Source organism: Schistocerca piceifrons, chromosome 7 (assembly GCF_021461385.2).
Source record: "Schistocerca piceifrons isolate TAMUIC-IGC-003096 chromosome 7, iqSchPice1.1, whole genome shotgun sequence".
Taxonomy (NCBI): Eukaryota; Metazoa; Arthropoda; class Insecta; order Orthoptera; family Acrididae; genus Schistocerca; species Schistocerca piceifrons.
The window spans coordinates 505,302,151-505,320,557 of NC_060144.1; the positions used below are offsets into that span (position 1 = coordinate 505,302,151).

The following is an 18,407-nucleotide window of genomic DNA, read 5'->3' on the forward strand; positions in this document are numbered from 1 at the left end:
GCGTATTCTTCGCTGTTTTACTGTCGTTACTAGTTAGTTAGTATGTTCAGGCACACCAACATCAGCACTATTACGCGAATGCACCGTAATGTGAAACATTGAAGCAGCTAAATACGACTTATCATAACTACGACAAAAAATGCAAAAAGCGAAAACAACATCGTCGTTATACTTTTTAAATTTTAATCCTGCGATATAATTTCTTTTTTACGATTGTTAACTAGGAGTCCAATGTTTTGGTAAGCAATAATTCTTTGTTCTTAGCGAAAATAAATATTTAAATAGAGATTACAGTGTAACTACTGATTGTTAAATGTAACATGTGTAAATTCGCCGTCATTAAACACGAATATGTCAAGGTTCAAGGGACGACCATGAGAAATTTATATTTAGTCACACTGACATCGCTTGTTTTTTACCCGCAGATTGCTTCCATGTCAGCTGAAGAGTTAGCAAATGTCAACTCATACTCTTTTGTGCGTCGTTCATAAGAAAACATGTACTATCATAATTTTTGACGGAGTAAATAAATAAGTGGCAGTCAGTATCAAGAATATTTATTACAGTTTGATGTTGATGATTTAACTAGACAGACTGGGTAAGTAAAAAACGAATACAGCGTAGCTGAAACTTATTCGTCAGTTGAGTGTTTATTTATAATTTGATTCTAATAACGACATTAATTGCTATTGAAATTGCGTATTGATTTAATGTCAACACTTTGTCACAGTGGATGTTGTATTTGTGAATTTCGGATAACGCGCTAGTTAATTATGGCATATGTTGAACTGACTGCCGTTGATTGCAAAGAAAGTAAAAGTCGCGTTGACAATTATTTAATGTGTAATCTGTGTTCTGATAGTTATTAAGATTCCTCTGTTTACAAAATAAAGAGCAATGCAGATGAGAGGTCACTCACTCGCGTTGGCAGAGTGACATATCAAAAACTTAATACGTATGGGAGGAATGGGGCATATTTTGTGATAAAAAATGTACATCTTTTTACTGTCATCTCGTGTACGTTAAGTAGTTATAAACGTCGCTGTTAGTAAACACAATTAAATCGTTTGCCCTGCTTGATTTTTCATGCAGACTGCTTTTATCAGGTAAACAGCCTTATGAGGAAAAATATCTTAATTTGCAGTACGTTTCTCACTCGTTGCAAAATAGTTTGGCATGACCAATTACATATAATTTGTACTTACTGAAGATCAGAAATACTCAAGTTGGTTCATTCAGACATATATATTTAAGGTTTTTGTTACGTCTGATATGCTGCTTTGACTGTATTTAAATCCGCTGAAAACCAGTGTCATGCTCAAAGATAAAACACTTAAAGAGATGTGTATCATTTGTATCTAAGATTTGATTGCTGTAATTATTGTGTGGTTCCATTTGACCACCTCAAGTATGGTGTACTTGTTTTGTAATATATGGAAAGTCGGCTTACTCTAATGTAACAATTAGCTTGTATTTATTTGTATGTTTATATTATAGTGACTAAGGCACATATAGGAAGAAAGCGCGCGCACACACACACACACACACACACACACACACACACACACACACAGTGGTTTTAATCTTATATTATTTGATGCACTGTTTCCACTTCCTTGTATTCCATGCTTTAAGCATGGATCAAAAAGGCCGTTTTGTTTGTGTGCTCTCCCTTTTCTAGAAAGTGTTGAACCAGGCAATACCACACATCTGCTTTGATCCATAATGCCGAAATGGTGCACATAAACTACTCACAAAAATTCAGTATCAATAAAATAAGTGCTATAATAAGAATTATAGTTATTCTCATGATATCACATTTGTCACCATATTATCTAACCTAGACACTGGTCGGCGCTACAGATCAGTGTGTCACCACAACCTACATTCCAAAAAAAATTAATATAAAAGACAAAATAGCATTGTCATTTTTTGTTTCTCTCTCTCTGAATGTATATTACGTGACACACCACACCATCATTAAGACATGGGTCAAAGCCGACATCTGACATCAGTAGGTGTAATTTAGCTCTACATACTACTGTATGCACGGCAGAGGGTACCTCCATTGCACCGTTCATTAGGGCTTCTTCCTGTTCCATTCACATATAGAATGTAGGGAGAATTACTATCGCAACACCTCTGTGCGTGCTGTAATTAGTCTGCTCTAGTATTTGCAACCTCTATGAGCGCAATATGTAGTGGGTTGTCGTATATTCCTAGATTGCTCATTTTAAGCTTCTTCCGTACACATAAGTAGACTTTCATGTAATAGCTTGCGTGTGTTGTTAAGTATCTATCAATTCAGGTTTTTCAGCATTTACGTCAGGCTCCCTCATATGTCAATGAAACCTGTGATCATTGGTGCTGCCTTTTTCCTCCTTTATGCTTATTATCCACGGTTAGTCTCATTTGGTATTCATTACAGACCCAAGAGCAATAATGTAGGATGGCTCGCACATTTGTTTTGTTAGTAACCCTCTTGGTAAAATGCTTGCATTTTCTTACTATCCAACCCATGAAGTGAAGTCTTTCACCTACTTTAAATATGATTGAGCTTAAATGATCATTGCATTTCATGTCTGTACAAATTATTACTCACAGATATTTATATGAATTGGCCGAATTCCAGTTGTTGTTGTTGTGGTTTTCAGTCTGAAGAATGGCTGGGTCTAGTGTAGCAGGGGATACAACCCGTCGGCTTTGGACAATGGCGTCACAAGTCGCCAGAGAGCAGTTTACCATTTTCGCTTTTGCTGTTATGTTTCAGTTTCGTTTTTTTACTGATTGCTTAATAAAGTGGATCTGTTTATTCTATCTCGTGAGTTTTTTTTTTTAAAAGCCAAAAAACACTTATCAGCCACTGAAGGGAGCTACAACACTAAGAAGAATCGCTTCTCGATTGGCCACTTGTGACGTCATTGTCCAAAGCCGACGGGTTGTATCCCCTGCTACACTAGTCCCGAATGGCTTGATGCAGCTCTTCATGCTGCTATATCCTATGCAAGCCTCTTCATCTCTGAGTAACTACTGTAATCTACAACCTTCTGAATCTGCTTACTGAATTTCTCTTGGTCTGCCTCTAAGTCCCCCTCCCCCACACGCTTCCCTACAGTTCTAAATTGCTCATCCCTTGATGTCTCAGAATGTGTCATACCAACCGATCCCTTCTTCTAGTAAGGCTGTGCCACAAATTTCTTTTTTCCCCAATTTTGTTCACTACCTCCTCATTTGTTACATGATCTACCCATCTAATCTTCACCATTCTTTTGTAGCACCACATTCCAAAGCTTCTATTCTCTTCTTCTCTTAACTGTTTATCATTTGTGTTTCACTTCCATACATGACTATACTCAATACAAATAAGAAGGACTTCCTGACACTTAAATCTGTACTCAATGTTGACAAATTTCTCTTCTTCAGAAACACCCTTCTTGCCAGTTGTAACTCATAGATGTTTTAGTCATTTTACTGGATGTAATTATACATAAAGTGTGGTGCATAGAAACACTCAACATTTACATTAGCTTTCGAGCTCTTGCTCTTCCTTAAGCAAAAGTACACACATTCACACATCCATGCAACCACAGCAAGACTGACTTGATTGTCAATTATTGAAGGCAGTTACCTGGGTAGATGGAGGTGGAAGGAAAGGGGTGGGGAAGGAAGCACAAGGTGAGGAGGGGGTAGTGGGATGGTGAGAGACAGGTATTTTGACTGGTGAAACAGTGGCTGACAACAAGAAGAAAAGAATTCAGAAAGTAGACCATGTAAGACATAGAAGGAGTGGGGGGAGGAAGGAGACTTGCTGGGAGGTGAAGAGGGAGAATGGAAGAATAGAAGGGTGGAAAGGTGGTGGTGGGGATCTTACCAGGCAGGCTTAAAATTTTATTGAAGTTCTAATGGGTGAGCTCAGAACAGAGTAAGTTAGTGCTGGCCTGCTGTGTCAGTTGTTACGTCAACACAGCATACCACTGATGCAACAGACCTTGGAACAGCGCAGACAGAAACGCAAACACTGCTGTGTAACTTAACAAGGCACTGTGTGGTAAGACCGTGTAACTTCGCTAACTGAACACCACTATAAAAACAGAACGAACTGAGCTCAGTGACCCAGAAGCATTATTGAAATTACCAGTGATGCATGGAATACTGACAGGTCCGATAAATGGGGACAAATGTGGGGACTAGTGTAGCAGGGGATACAACCCGTCGGCTTTGGACAATGACGTCACAAGTCGCCAAACGAGAAGCGATTCTTCTCAGTGTTGTAGCTTCCTTCAGTAGCTGATAAGTATCTTTTGGCTTTTTAAAAAAAAAATCTCACGAGATAGAATAAACAGGTCCACTTTATTAAGCAATCAGTAAAAAAACGAAACTGAAACATAACAGCAAAAGCGAAAATGGTAGACTGCTCTCTGGCGACTTGTGACGTCATTGTCCAAAGCCGACGGGTTGTATCCCCTGCTACACTAGACCCCAAATGTGTTCATACAACCAGAGCCACTAAGTCACAGACACATGCTTAACTTGTTAAATAGAGAAGCTTTTGGAGCTCATGAACACATTATGTCATACTGTCATTCTGTCTGTGTTGCTAAAACCAGAGAGCATGACAGTCTTTTTGAGTTTTAGTAAAACCACTAAATGCTGATCGATGGCAATCCTGATACTTGCATGCTGACTTCAAACACCGAGGGGCAGCCAACTGATGCGTACCAGCTGTTGTGTGCCGCTGCTGTCTAATAGGACATCACGGATGGGAAGACTGGTGAGCAGCCACTGCTCCTCCACCATTGGATCTTAGCGGATGATGTGCAAGAGCAGACATCTTTGCACCATCCATGTGAGATGTGTCAACACAGCTTCCTGACCAACTTGGGAGCATCTGCTGCAGTCTTGATCAAATCTCTGTGGTGGATAACTGGGGTCTAGTCCTCATAACAATGGGCATCCTGGATCACAATTGGCAATCTCCACCTGAGCACACGACAGGCTGTATTCGAGGGCGTTAAGGTGATAGCTGCCCTGGGTCACTGCAGTACATCTGGGTGGGACACACCTTCCATGTTCTGCTACCATCGCCAGCACAGCATGTGATCATGGCACTGAACTGTGGTGGCAACACCACAACTTGTTGACAAGGCATTAGCATTCCATCATGGCATGTGTACCTGCCACTCTGAAGACATTTATATCTTTATAAACTCTGCTCCATGAAAAATTGCTATTTGAGGTAACAATGTATCACTGATGCCTCCAGACATGCATTGGACCATTCACCCTCACTCGTCATCTGACTTCGTGATCACGACATACCACTGCCGTGTGTCGCAACAACTAGTATCTAAAATGGTCCTCTCGTGTACTGATATTCTGGAACTGGTGTCAGAATTGGCTGTCACCTCAGCACTTCAGTGGTAGTGGAGCTACATCTACAGCACCATTTAGCAGTACCAGTGCAGTGTGTTATGATGAGTGGTATTTTTCTTCGTTTGAAGGCCTTTGGAGTTTGTTTCTGTGTTTTTGCTTTTGTCCATATCAGTTCGCAGAAACATCAGTAGCACACTGTTAAATCAGAAAAGCCTGTTGCTCTGCCAGTGTTTAAAGGAAGTGTTGGGAAACTTATTTAAGTTCTGTAACCTTTGTGGGCAGATGCTACCGTGTACAATGGCTGTGTTGTTTACGTGTGATGCTTGTAAGGGATTTGGACATATGCTTAAAAGGTTGTTTTGAATCTCATTGGGTGGTGATATGTTGGAAAGATTTGTGAGTTGTTATTGTTCGTGTTGGTGGTACAGTTTTTCTGTTTTGTTGTTTTTGCTGTAATCATCAGAAGAAAATTACACAAGTGCCAGACACAATTCTGTTACCAACGATGAGACTATTGCAGCTTTGATGGAGCAGGTAAGGTATTTTCAGGGTTGAATATCCAGCAACAGCAGGGAAAGGCATAATCATATTGGCAGGTAGAAGCTTTACGAGCTGCAGTTCAGCAGTTAGTCAGGGTCTGAGGAAGCAAAAACAATAGATCCCTTCTTTTGATCCTTCGGCAGCTTCATTAACAACACCGTTCAGTGAGTGGTTGGTCAAATGAGATTACTCTCCATGTAGTAATTTATGATTGGCAGCCAAAGAAAAGACATACATATTATAACGCAAAGTTCTCAGTAAGGCAGAGACATTCCAGCATTAGCTGGTGGTTACAGGGATGTTATCAAAAGCAGAAAAGCACAATGTTTATACAGGAAAAATTAAGTACATTAGCACAGAAACATAAGGTGGTGTAGAAACAGTTTGGGATAGGATCCTGAGCATTAGTGTGCAAACATAACACCTGACACAAAGTTTTGGAGGCAGAGTCATGCTGTGGGAAGCCGAAAATAGAGCATTGGACATTTCTCTAAATGGTATCCCAGCAGAGATGCCATGTAGAGTGATAATGGAAAATCCTGGGTATCTAATTGTGGCTCTTAGTGCTGCAATGCAACTAGAGGGAGTTCACATTGCGACTAGAACACATATTGACCATGACGTTTTTTCTGTAGAAGTGAAATATTATAAGTGGACATAAAGGTCACATGTTGAAGCAATCTCGGCCACCTGAATACTTTAAGTGCACAGGATTATGGGAAGAATAGGAAGGAAAAGCAGCGGCAACAGAAGCAGCTGTTAAATACTTCTACCATCGGAAAGGATTCCCAATAGGCCAGGACATTGCACAAATAGGTGTGCAGATGGAATGCTGCTTGTCAGGCTGTGTAAAAGGCAAGGGAGATAAATTTTTGGTGGACACAGACATGCACATGTTAGTTGTCGGTCAGGATCTTGTAAGCAAGAGGAGACAAGATCCTCCACACTACAAATTGCATGGAGTGGCTCATAACACTGTAGAGTCATAGGGTATGATGCAGCTCAGGGTTAGTATTGGAACTAGGGACTTCCAGGAATATATGGTTACCATACATAGGTGAAGGGTAATTTAGCAATTCTTGGGCTAGATTGTCTCAGCAGACATCATGCTAAAACTGATCTTTTGCAGTATATAGTGGAACTCGGTGTGACTTTGTTTTTGTTGGGGGATACAGCTGCAAATGAGGCAGTGTTACTAGGTGCACCCCCTTGTGAAGGTGTTGCTGACTAAACTGTGAACACGTGTCTAACTTTGGTTCTCATGGTTAAAGTACCAGCAGGCATGGTGAAGTTAACGTGGGTTTCTGTTGATACTGATTTGCCACGGGAAGCATTACTTGTGGTAGAGCCACTAAAGGAAAATCAAAAGTCAGATAAAATATGTTGCTTGGTATGAGTTTATGGTTCCTGTAAGCCTGGATAACTTCGATGTGGGGACTTGGTTAATCTGTTGAAGGGCCTAATGATGGCTACAGTGGAGGTATTAGATGAGAAGGATGTTATTAGGCCAAGTGATGGACCAGAGCTGCAAGCAAGCCATCAATGCAGCAGCATTATGAGAAAAATTAAGTCACTTTCATGGCAATGATGAGCAGGTAATGGAAGTTTTGTTACTATGGTTTGTGGATTTATTTAACGCAAAGGATCCTTCACTAACAACACCAGTTATCCAATACCATATACCTACAGGCAACAATGCGCCACTTTATAGGAAGCCGTACTGCATAGTGAGACATATTCCAACCCATAATTAACGTTTAGCGAAACGTGCTATAGAGTACAGTGATAGTCCATGGGGTGGGGCGTAGATGGTTTCATCGCGCCAAAAAGTCAACAGATGATGCCAGGAAATATAAATTTCGCAGGAGAGCTTCTGTAAAGTTTGGAAGGTAGGAGACGAGATACTGGCAGAAGTGAAGCTGTGAGTACCGGGCGTGAGTCGTGCTTCGGTAGCTCAGATGGTAGAGCACTTGCCCGCGAAAGGCAAAGGTCCCGAGTTCGAGTCTCGGTCGGGCACACAGTTTTAATCTGCCAGGAAGTTTCATATCAGCGCACACTCCGCTGCAGAGTGAAAATCTCATTCTGGAAACATCCCCCAGGCTGTGGCTAAGCCATGTCTCCGCTATATCCTTTCTTTCAGGAGTGCTAGTTCTGCAAGGTTGCGCAGGAGAGCTTCTGTAAAGTTTGGAAGGTAGGAGACGAGATACTGGCAGAAGTGAAGCTGTGAGTACCGGGCGTGAGTCGTGCTTCGGTAGCTCAGATGGTAGAGCACTTGCCCGCGAAAGGCAAAGGTCCCGAGTTCGAGTCTCGGTCGGGCACACAGTTTTAATCTGCCAGGAAGTTTCATATCAGCGCACACTCCGCTGCAGAGTGAAAATCTCATTCTCGAAACATCCCCCAGGCTGTGGCTAAGCCATGTCTCCGCTATATCCTTTCTTTCAGGAGTGCTAGTTCTGCAAGGTTCGCAGGAGAGCTTCTGTAAAGTTTGGAAGGTAGGAGACGAGATACTGGCAGAAGTGAAGCTGTGAGTACCGGGCGTGAGTCGTGCTTCGGTAGCTCAGATGGTAGAGCACTTGCCCGCGAAAGGCAAAGGTCCCGAGTTCGAGTCTCGGTCGGGCACACAGTTTTAATCTGCCAGGAAGTTTCATATCAGCGCACACTCCGCTGCAGAGTGAAAATCTCATTCTGGAAACATCCCCCAGGCTGTGGCTAAGCCATGTCTCCGCTATATCCTTTCTTTCAGGAGTGCTAGTTCTGCAAGGTTCGCAGGAGAGCTTCTGTAAAGTTTGGAAGGTAGGAGACGAGATACTGGCAGAAGTGAAGCTGTGAGTACCGGGCGTGAGTCGTGCTTCGGTAGCTCAGATGGTAGAGCACTTGCCCGCGAAAGGCAAAGGTCCCGAGTTCGAGTCTCGGTCGGGCACACAGTTTTAATCTGCCAGGAAGTTTCATATCAGCGCACACTCCGCTGCAGAGTGAAAATCTCATTCTGAATATAAATTCTGTTGCAGTTATCACTACCCAAATGCAAAGACCGTGGTGGATACAAATCTGATTCACAATTTTGCAGAAACATTACACAACCTAGGCCAGTGCCAGTATTTTAAAACAGTGGACCTCAGAAACAGGAAACACATGCTGGAGGTAGTCCCACAGGATAGACCAAAGACTGCTTTCATGATCCAATGGGGACATTACCAGTGTACACAAAAGCCTTTTGGGCTGAAAAATGTGCCAACTATATTCCAAAGATTATTGGATGAAGATCTACATGGGTTAAAGCCAAAATTTTGCATGGTATATTTGGATATTATCATCTTTTTCAAAGGGTATGCCAGAGCATGTGAAATGCTTGGAAAATATATTCAGGAGGCTGCGATCTGCACATCTGATACGTAGCATAGACAAGTGCCATTTAGCATACACACAAGTAAACTAGTGAAAAGGTGTTCAAACCAATCCCACCTAACAGAGCTAATCAGGAACTTCGCAGCGCCACAAACAACAAAACTGCAACAGTCATTCCTGGGTTTATGCAGTTATTAATGCAAATTCATGAAGAATTTTCACAGATCTTGGAACCCTTGAATTGTTGTTGAGGAAGGGCGTGAAATTCCACTGGTTGGCAGAATGTCAAACAGTGTTTGAGGCATTGAAGGCAGCATTAGTTTGTGATCTGATACTAGTCTTTCCTGATTTTGGAAAGGGATTTATCCTCTCCTGTGATGCCAGCAATAGGCGGTTGGTTGTATTTTGAGCCATAACATTAGTGGGCAGGAACAACCAGGAGGGCTAATCGTAAAGGCAACTAAACAAAGTTGAGCCTATCTACTCCACCATGGAAAATATGATGTTAGCAGAGATGTATGGGATAGTGTACTTTCATTGCTATTTATACGGATGGAAGTTTAGGCTTGGCACAAATCACGCTTCATTAAAATGGTTGTTGGCTAAAAGACCTGTCAAGTTGATTAACAAGATAGACACTGAGTTTAATTAAAAGGTGGTCCACACACCAGGCAAGAAGCACAGAAATGCGGAAAAGCTAAGCAGTAAAGTTTCAGTTCTAAATGCCCTTGGCAAAAGTTAAGTGGTTGGACTCGATATTGTAGGACCTATTAATAGGATACCCACCAGAAATAAATATGTACAGAGAAGATAATTTCTTTTAGATTCTTAAAAAAGTGACAATTTCTGATCAACAGGATAGTACAGTAGCCCAGGCTTTTGTAAAAACTGGGTACTTAAATTTGCGGTACCTGATACCTTAGTTACAGATCAGGATATAAATTTTACATCAGACTTGATGAAACGGTTATGTCATATTCATTCCATACACAAATCATGGCAGAACAGAAAAAGTGCACAAGACAATCTCAAAATGTTGAGTTTTTATGTTATCAGTAGTCATACAGACTGGGATAAATATCTGAATTACATAGTTTGTGTGTACTAAGTGCATACCGGAACAGTTTTCAACTTTTGAGGCATGTACAGTAGAAAAAAATGCTGTGCCCCTTTGATGTCATGATTCCTAAGTTACGACCAGACTGTGAATTGGTTAAGAACTCATGGACTTTGAATGTGGTCAGGTGATTGTTTGTCCTAAACATCCCTAGGTCCACTGTTTCTGATGTGATAGTGAAGTGGAAACGTGAAGGGACATGTCCAGCACAAAAGCGTACAGGCTGATGGCCACCTCTGTTGACTGACAGAGATCGCCAATGGTTAAAGAGGGTCGTAATGTGTAATAGGCAGACATCTATCTGGACCATCAAATAGGAATTCCAAACTGCATCAGGATCCACTGCTAGTACTATGACAGGCAGAAGGAGAGAGAACTTGGATTTCATGGTCGAGTGGCTGCTCATAAGCCACACATCACGCTGGTAAATGCCAAACGATACCTTGCTTGGTGTAAGGAGTGTAAACATTGGATGATTGAACAGTGGAAAAACATTGTGTGGAGTGACGAATCACAGTGCACAATGTGGCGATCCGATGGCAGGGTGTGGGTATGGCAAAAGTCCAGTGAACGTCAGCTGACAGTGTGTGTAGTGCAAACAGTAAAATTTGGAGGCGGTGGTGCTATGGTGAGGTCGTGTTTTTCATGGACAGGGTGTGAACCCCTTGTTGTTTTGTGTGGCACTATCACAGCACAGGCCTAAATTAATGTTTTAAGCACCTTCTTGCTTCCCACTGTTGAAGAGCAATACGGGGATGGCGATTGCATCTTTCAACACGATTGAGCACCTGTTCATAATGCACGGCCTGTGGTGGAGTGGTTACACAACAATAACATCCCTATAATGGACCGGCCTGCACAGAGTCCTGACCTAAATCCCATAGAACACCTTTGGGATGTTTTGGAACGCCGACTTCATGCCAGGCCTCACCAACTGACATTGGTACCTCTCCTCAGTGCAGCACTCTGTGAATAATTGGTTGCCATTCCCAAAGAAACCTCCCAGCACGTGATTGAACATATGCCTGCAAGAATGGAAGCAGTCATCAAGGCTAAGGGTGGGTCAACACCATATTGAATTCCAGCATTACCGATGAAGGGCGCCACAAACTTGTAAGTCATTTTCAGCCAGATGTCTGGATACTTTCGATCACATAGTGTACATTAATTGGATGCACTGATAGCATCTTAGCAAAACAAAATTTCCATGGGGTAAATGTTGCAACGTAGTCAACAGTACCATGAGAACCAACACCAAAATGTGGTACCTGTAAGCATTACGGCCAATAGTTTTGCCATGTTACTGTTAGAAATTTGTGTACTTTTGTCTCAAAAGTATTCATCCTCCAGACTTGCAACCCAACATGGACGATACTTGTTGAGTGGTTACCTAGCACAAATCGAGAATCATAGAGTAAGGGAATTGTAAATTAGTATAACTTGTAAGAAAAGGAAATAAGGATAAAGGAACATGATTATAAAAATGGGCTTAGCAAACAAAACTTTTAGAATGATAATACAGAATTAGGAAACAATTCCTGTGAGTCAGCTCCCACGAGCAACAAAGTTTTTCACGTTGTACATTTATGTAAGGAGATCTGTGAAGTAGTGTAGAGGATAAGCAGATGCAAAATTTTCTATGAGTTTTTTGAAATACTGGAGGAATGTTGCACAGCAGAATAATTTTATTTGGCAAGCTTAAAATTTTGTTAAATTTCTAATGGGCAAGCTCGAAACAGAGCTAAGTTAGCACTGGGCAGGTGCATCAATTGTTCTGTCAACATGACTTACCACTGACGTGCAACAGACCTCAGAACAGGGCATACAGAAACAAAAGCACCGTTGTGCTACTTAACAAGGCACTGTGAGGCAGTACCATGTAACTTCACCGATAAAGTGCCATCATGGAGCCAAACATAGACAGGAAGACCTTAGGTCAGTGATCCAGAAGTATTATTGAAATTACCATGGCGAGGCAGAGTGCTGATGAGTCCAATAAATGAGGACAAATGTGCTCATGCAACCAGAGCCCATTACGTCATGGACACAGGCCCGACCCATTAGAGAGGCTTTTGGACCTCAAGAACACATTCTGTCTACCATTCCGTCCTTCTTGCTAGAACCATGTAGAATAACAGGCTGTTGAGTTTCAGTCAAATGACATGCTGATTGATCATGGTCATCCTGGTACTTGCTTGTTGACTTTAACACCGAGGAGCAGCCAACTGATGCATACCACAGCTGTTGTCAGCCACTACTGCCTACTGGGATATCGTGGATGTGAAGATGGTGAGCAGCCAGCCCTCCTTTGCTGATAGGTCTTCAAGGATGATCTGCAAGCATCTAATTTTGCACTGACTAGGTTAGGTGTGTCTGCATAGCTTCCTGGTCAATTCTGAGCATCTGCTGCAGTCTTAGTTGATCTCTGGTGGGTGACCAGGGCCTAGGCCTCATGACAACAGCATGTGTCCGTGGCACTGACCAGCACTTAAGATGTCGCAACTCATTGACAGGCATCAGCAGTCCATTGTGGCGTGTGTACCTATAGTTCTGAAGACGTTTATACCATTGTAAGCTGTGCTTGAGCATTAAATTTTATTATGGATAACACTGCATGACTGACGCCTCGGGGTGTGCACTGAACCACGCACCCTCAATCTTCACTTGACTTGCTGATCACAATGTCACCCCCCTGCCCCATTTTGCTACAGTATGTCTGCCAGGGGGAAAGAGGGAGTGAAGAGTGGTAGGAAAATGCAGTACATGATTGGGATGTGGAAAGAATGGTGGGGGCAGAAGAGGGAAGGAAAAAGTTGCTATAGGAATGTGGGAAGCAGGTTAGCAGAGCTTTAGGCCAGGAGGAGTGAGAGAGTGCAGGATATACTGGAGAGACTATTCCCGTCTGTGTAGTTCAGAGAAAGTAGTGCTTCAAGAGAGTGTCCAAATGGCTCATATAGTGAAGTAACTATTGAAGTCATTTGTAGTGTGGTGTGCTGCACATTTGGCAACTGGATGGTCAAGTTTGCAGTTTGACACAGTTTGAAACTGGTCATTCATGCAAGTCCAGTTGTTTACTTGTCATACCCACCTAGAATGTTGCACAGTAATTGCAGAAGAGCTAATATATAACATGACTGCTTTCACCTATAGCATTGCCTTTTATCAGGTAGGAAATGATTATGACTGAACTGCCGTCGGAGGTGGTGGGTGGGGCAGAACTTGCACCTCGTCCACCTCAGAGAAATTGTCCGTAATGTGCAGGAGTGGGAGAAGGATTGGGATAGGGAAAAATCCCTCATCTCAGGGCAGGATGAGTGGTAATTGAAGCTCCGGTGAAGGAAATTGTTGAGCTTTTCTAGGTCAGGGTGATACGGGACAGTGTCTGTTAAACAGGTTTGCTGGTATCTGTGGAGGAGATGGCATAGATCTGCTTGTGGATGAGGTGGATAGCATACTGTCTGTCATTAAAAGCACTGGTAAGGTTATCGGTATATTGTGACAGTGCCTACTTTCCACTGCAGATACAGTGTTCACGCATGACAAGGCTGTAAGTAAGAGACTTTTTGACATGCAATGAGTGTGAGCTGTGAAAGTGGAGGTACTGTTGGTAGTTGGTGTGCTTGATATGAGCAGATGTATTTATGGAACTGTCTGAGAGGTGGAGATTGACAGGAACATGGCTCGATGAGATGAGAAAGACCAGATCTGGGACTAGGTTGTGGAAGAAAGGGCAAAGATTGTCCCTGCCTCGAGTCCAGATCATGGAAATGTCATCAATGGGCAGAACCTGACTAAGGGTTTTTGGTGTTGACTGTATATGAAGGGTTCCTTCAGATGGCCGATAAATAAGTATCCATGACAGTACCACAAATTTGTTTACAGAGTTGGTCCTTGAATGTGAAATAACTTTGGGTCAGGATGTGTTTAGCTAAGAGTGGTGATGTGGGCCGGACAATTGCCAATTGGGCAGGACATTTGTAATTGGGAATGTGCCCAAAGCCAGTTTAAATGCCCAAAAATCTGAGCATTTATAAAAAAAGTACTTTTTAATGTTTTTGCTGCTAGAATGTATAATTTACTAATTAAAATAAGGATGGGACAATAGTGTCTCTCTCTCTCTCTCTCTCTCTCTCTCTCTCTCTCTCTCTCTCTCTCACACACACACACACACACACACACACACACACACACACACACACACACACACAGTATCAGAAGAAAAATGTCCTTTGGTCATTGTTTTGTAATGTTACACACATTATAATCCGTGTCAAATCTCTGATTATTATTGAAAAAAATTACTGAATGTATTATACAGCTGGCATTTGTTTCTTGATGATAAATGTATTCTTCAATGTTAAACTGTTTTCAGTGAATATTTTTGTATTACTACCCTGCCGTGAAGATAAAATGAGAACACTAACATAAAAAAGATTTGATAACAAAGAATCAATGCTCAAGATGCTGCATTGAATCCAGTTAAGGACAAAATCCCCTAATATTGTTCCACTTGGGTGTGTAGGTCAACTATTAAACCTATTGTGCTCAGATATTTTAGGCTATCAAACAATCAAAACTTCCATGGCAAATGCAGTAGAGGTTGTCAAAACAGAAAAACACAGCCACAGTGTTCAGTGAAATCTCAGGTGCAAAAAAATTCAAAGATATGATTTCACCGAAGTTTCCAGGAAAGAGAGGGTGGGGGAGCCATACTTTTTGTTTGGAAAGTTTGCAATCAAATAAACTTGGCTTACAAACCTTAGTTGTAAACAAAAAGGTGCCATCCTACCTGCAACCTGAAATAAAGAGGAGAGTTCTGGATGATGGACGAGAGTTGAGAAAATGATACATCTTATGAACTCAATTGCTTATTTGATTACGGTTTTAGAGTTAAAGGAGTCTTAAGTTCTCAAAATAGCCACAAACATCAATAAGGTGGTAGAAGTTCTCGTTGAGAAACTGCCATCCTCTCTACTGCAATCTGCAGAAGAAAAGTCAGTCTTATCTAAATTCCAAGCTAGGAAAGAATTTGTCATCTTTTATCCATCTTTCAGCTAATCTTCATTATCCAGTGGTACAAGGTAGTAACCTGAAGACTATTGAGACATTTGATGCAACTAGGTCGGATTGTGGCACAGCAAAGAACATTTTATTTAAATGTTATTCAAGTTAGAGAGATCTTGGCTAATTATAGGGAGAAACAATGAATTTGGTCCAGACAGTTTGTGTAAGGTGTGGGCCCTCACCCTCAGGAAGATAAAAATCATCATGTATATCCTTTATTGCAGTGGTGAGGTTAAGATGAACTTGAGAATTGATAGAAGTTGCTGTAAAAATTCTGGGTGCATCAGTTACATCTACTGCTACAGTGTGTTCCTTCGGCACTTTTAGATAGATCCACAGAGAGAGAGAGAGAGAGAGAGAGAGAGAGAGAGAGAGAGAGAGCTGCAAAACTAACCCACCTCTCCTACAGCTGGAAGTTGATGAATGGAGCAAATGAAGCAGGAACATGCCCTAATCCTGCTGATGCTGAGGTAAAACCCATACTGAACGTCCAAGCAAAGACAAAATGGAAAGGAAGCCAATAATCAGTGAAGAATCAGATTCAGGAGAATCTGAGGCAGCATGAAACTGACTGAGAACAATTTTTTAATTTTTTTTTTTTGCAGAAGTATAGTATAAGTAAAAATACTACCTACAGGCCAGCTAGTTAATATATACTGTTTTTAAACGTGAGTGTTGTTTTTGACGTCATTGAAGAAGTAGAAAGTTATTTTGTTACCCAACCACTAAAGATGCCGATTTGCAAAAGATATTTTCCAATACAAAATATCAGCTTAATTTTTTTTTGTAAATGTCACTTATCGATTAATCTATAAAATGCATAAATACTTGGGCATTTATGAATTTTGGGCATTTGCCCTGGCATATATCCTGGGTGTTTTACACCACGAGCTAGCAGTATTAGGAAAGGTGGTGGATGTGGCATCAGGAGAACATTGGGAATGTTGGTGTATAAGGATGTTGCATCCACAGTGACCGTCAATGCATCTGGAGGTAACAGGACAGGAGCTGGGGAAAGACATGAGTGGTGTCTTGACTGTAGAATGGGAGCTCATGGATGGTAGTTTGATTCTGATCATTTGATCAACAAAGGCAGAGATTTGTTCCATGGTAGCATTGCAGTCAGCCACAATGAGATGACCAGTAGGAAGATATGTGGGGATGTCCTGTTGCACTTCTGGGATGAGATCACAGCTATAAGGTTTGTATGCAGGGGTGTCAGAAATTTGATGGAGACACTTGGCCTTGTAGTCACTTCAGTTCATGACCTCTGTGGTGGAGCTTTTGTCTGAAGGAAGGATGATAGTTTGGATCGATTATCAGATTATGGGTAGCTGTGTGTTCTATAGGCATGATGTGTTTGAATCACTGGGGAGGAATTTAGGAAAGGAAGGAGAGACCAGGTTCAGAGTGAGGAATTCCTGAGAGGTTATCAGGGGGCGATTGGGGAGGAGGATCACGGTTGGAGGAAGGCTGGAACTGTTTCAAAGAAGGTTATATGTGTAGCTTTGGTTGACTGTTGTCAGTGGGGCACATGGGAAAACATGTTTCCACTGGAGAGAACAAGTAAAGGAAAAGAGGACATTCACAAGTCAAGCATTGTTCAACTGAGGTTTTTGGGCTAAAGGCGAGGCCTTGAGAAAGTACTGAGACTTCTGCAGAGGTGAGAGTTTTGGCAAAAAGGTTGACAACATTGTTAGAGGATGGCTGTTCATTAGCAGTGTGTTTCATGAAGGGTGGAGCAGATTTTTGGAGGATATGGAGGGTGGAATTAGTGAGCAAGGCATGGTCCAGGAATTACGAAGGGTCGACAGGGGGAGTGGGGGTTGGAGGGTAGATTGAATGGGTGGAGGGAGGGGGGGGGGGTTGGATCAGAGTGGTTGGCTCTTTCTTGGCCCTAGGTAATTCCATGTGGCTGCCCAACTTGATGGTTAGCCAGTCGCACATTTTTACTACCGCATTGTATCATCGTGTGTGTCTATTAATCATCACGCTTGTCAATTTGTGATCAAACTTATTTATTTATGACCCACTTACTCCTGTTTTTTTGAAATATTTCCTGATTTGTGCTGTAACCTTCCCATATTGTTTTCTACATATAGTTAGTAATGAATGATGGTAGTCAAATTTAACCTCGTTCTGCACTCAATCGTGCATTCTCCGATGGATGATGAGTGTTTAGTAGTGTTTTGAGCATGCTGCTGTGAATGTCATAGCCAGTGTGGACATTAAATTTGATCATAGCAAGTTTTTGTAATGATTTTTTATTCCATTTGTTGGGAATTGTCATCGCTGATAGTGATGGTAAGCAAGTGATGTAATCTGCAGGCTGCATGCTTTCTTCCTGCTTACCCAACTGTCTCTTGGAATTGGCAACACTGCAATCCCCGTCGGTGGCTTGACCTGTGTGGGCCACCATCATTCATGGGTCACACTACAGTACCTACCATTTATTTCTGTTATAACACATCAACCATAAATTTTTACCTTCTTATTTATCAACTTTTTTAACCATTTTTTTACCTTTTGTCTGTCACTCCTTTTGCTTCCCAACCATGAATCTCTGCTCATTCTGCATCTTCCAGTTCCAGAACCCGTCCTTTGCCCTAGCAGAACTACAAATACACATCTTGTTTCTGAAATAATGTGTGACACATGTTAGCCCACCTAATTGGCTTAGCATTAAAACTGGCCTCTTGGGGTGTCATCTACCCTACTGCAAGAACCTTCCACCAGGGGATGCCACACCTGCATTGGAATGTGGAAGCTGTCGAAAATACTGAAAACCTTACCAGAGCTTTTAATGACAGGCAATATCTGACCCAACTTATTCAGAAACAGATCTCCCATGCCATCTCCTCCTGTGACACCAGTAAACCTGTTAACCAGCTGCTGACCACTATCACCCTGGCCTTTTGGCTCAGCCACTTCCTAGTGCAGGGCTTTGAGTACCCTCTTGCCCTGTCCT

At 41.9% G+C, this 18,407-nt stretch overlaps 1 protein-coding gene across 3 annotated transcripts in view; it reads left to right on the forward strand.

Annotated features, from left to right (window-relative positions):
* Positions 1-215: 215 nt before the first annotated feature.
* The window catches only part of LOC124805351 (E3 ubiquitin-protein ligase UBR2), a 31,987-nt gene continuing 13,795 nt past the window's right edge, over positions 216-18,407 (forward strand). Inside the window, exons 1-2 of one of the 3 annotated variants that reach the window (XM_047265885.1) lie at positions 216-239; positions 426-598. The gene's annotated coding sequence lies outside the window, so the exon portion shown is untranslated. Of the gene's footprint in view, positions 240-425; positions 599-998; positions 1,107-4,687; positions 4,772-18,407 lie in introns of those variants that run through there. The other 2 variants (XM_047265886.1, XM_047265887.1) reach the window with 2 other exon arrangements.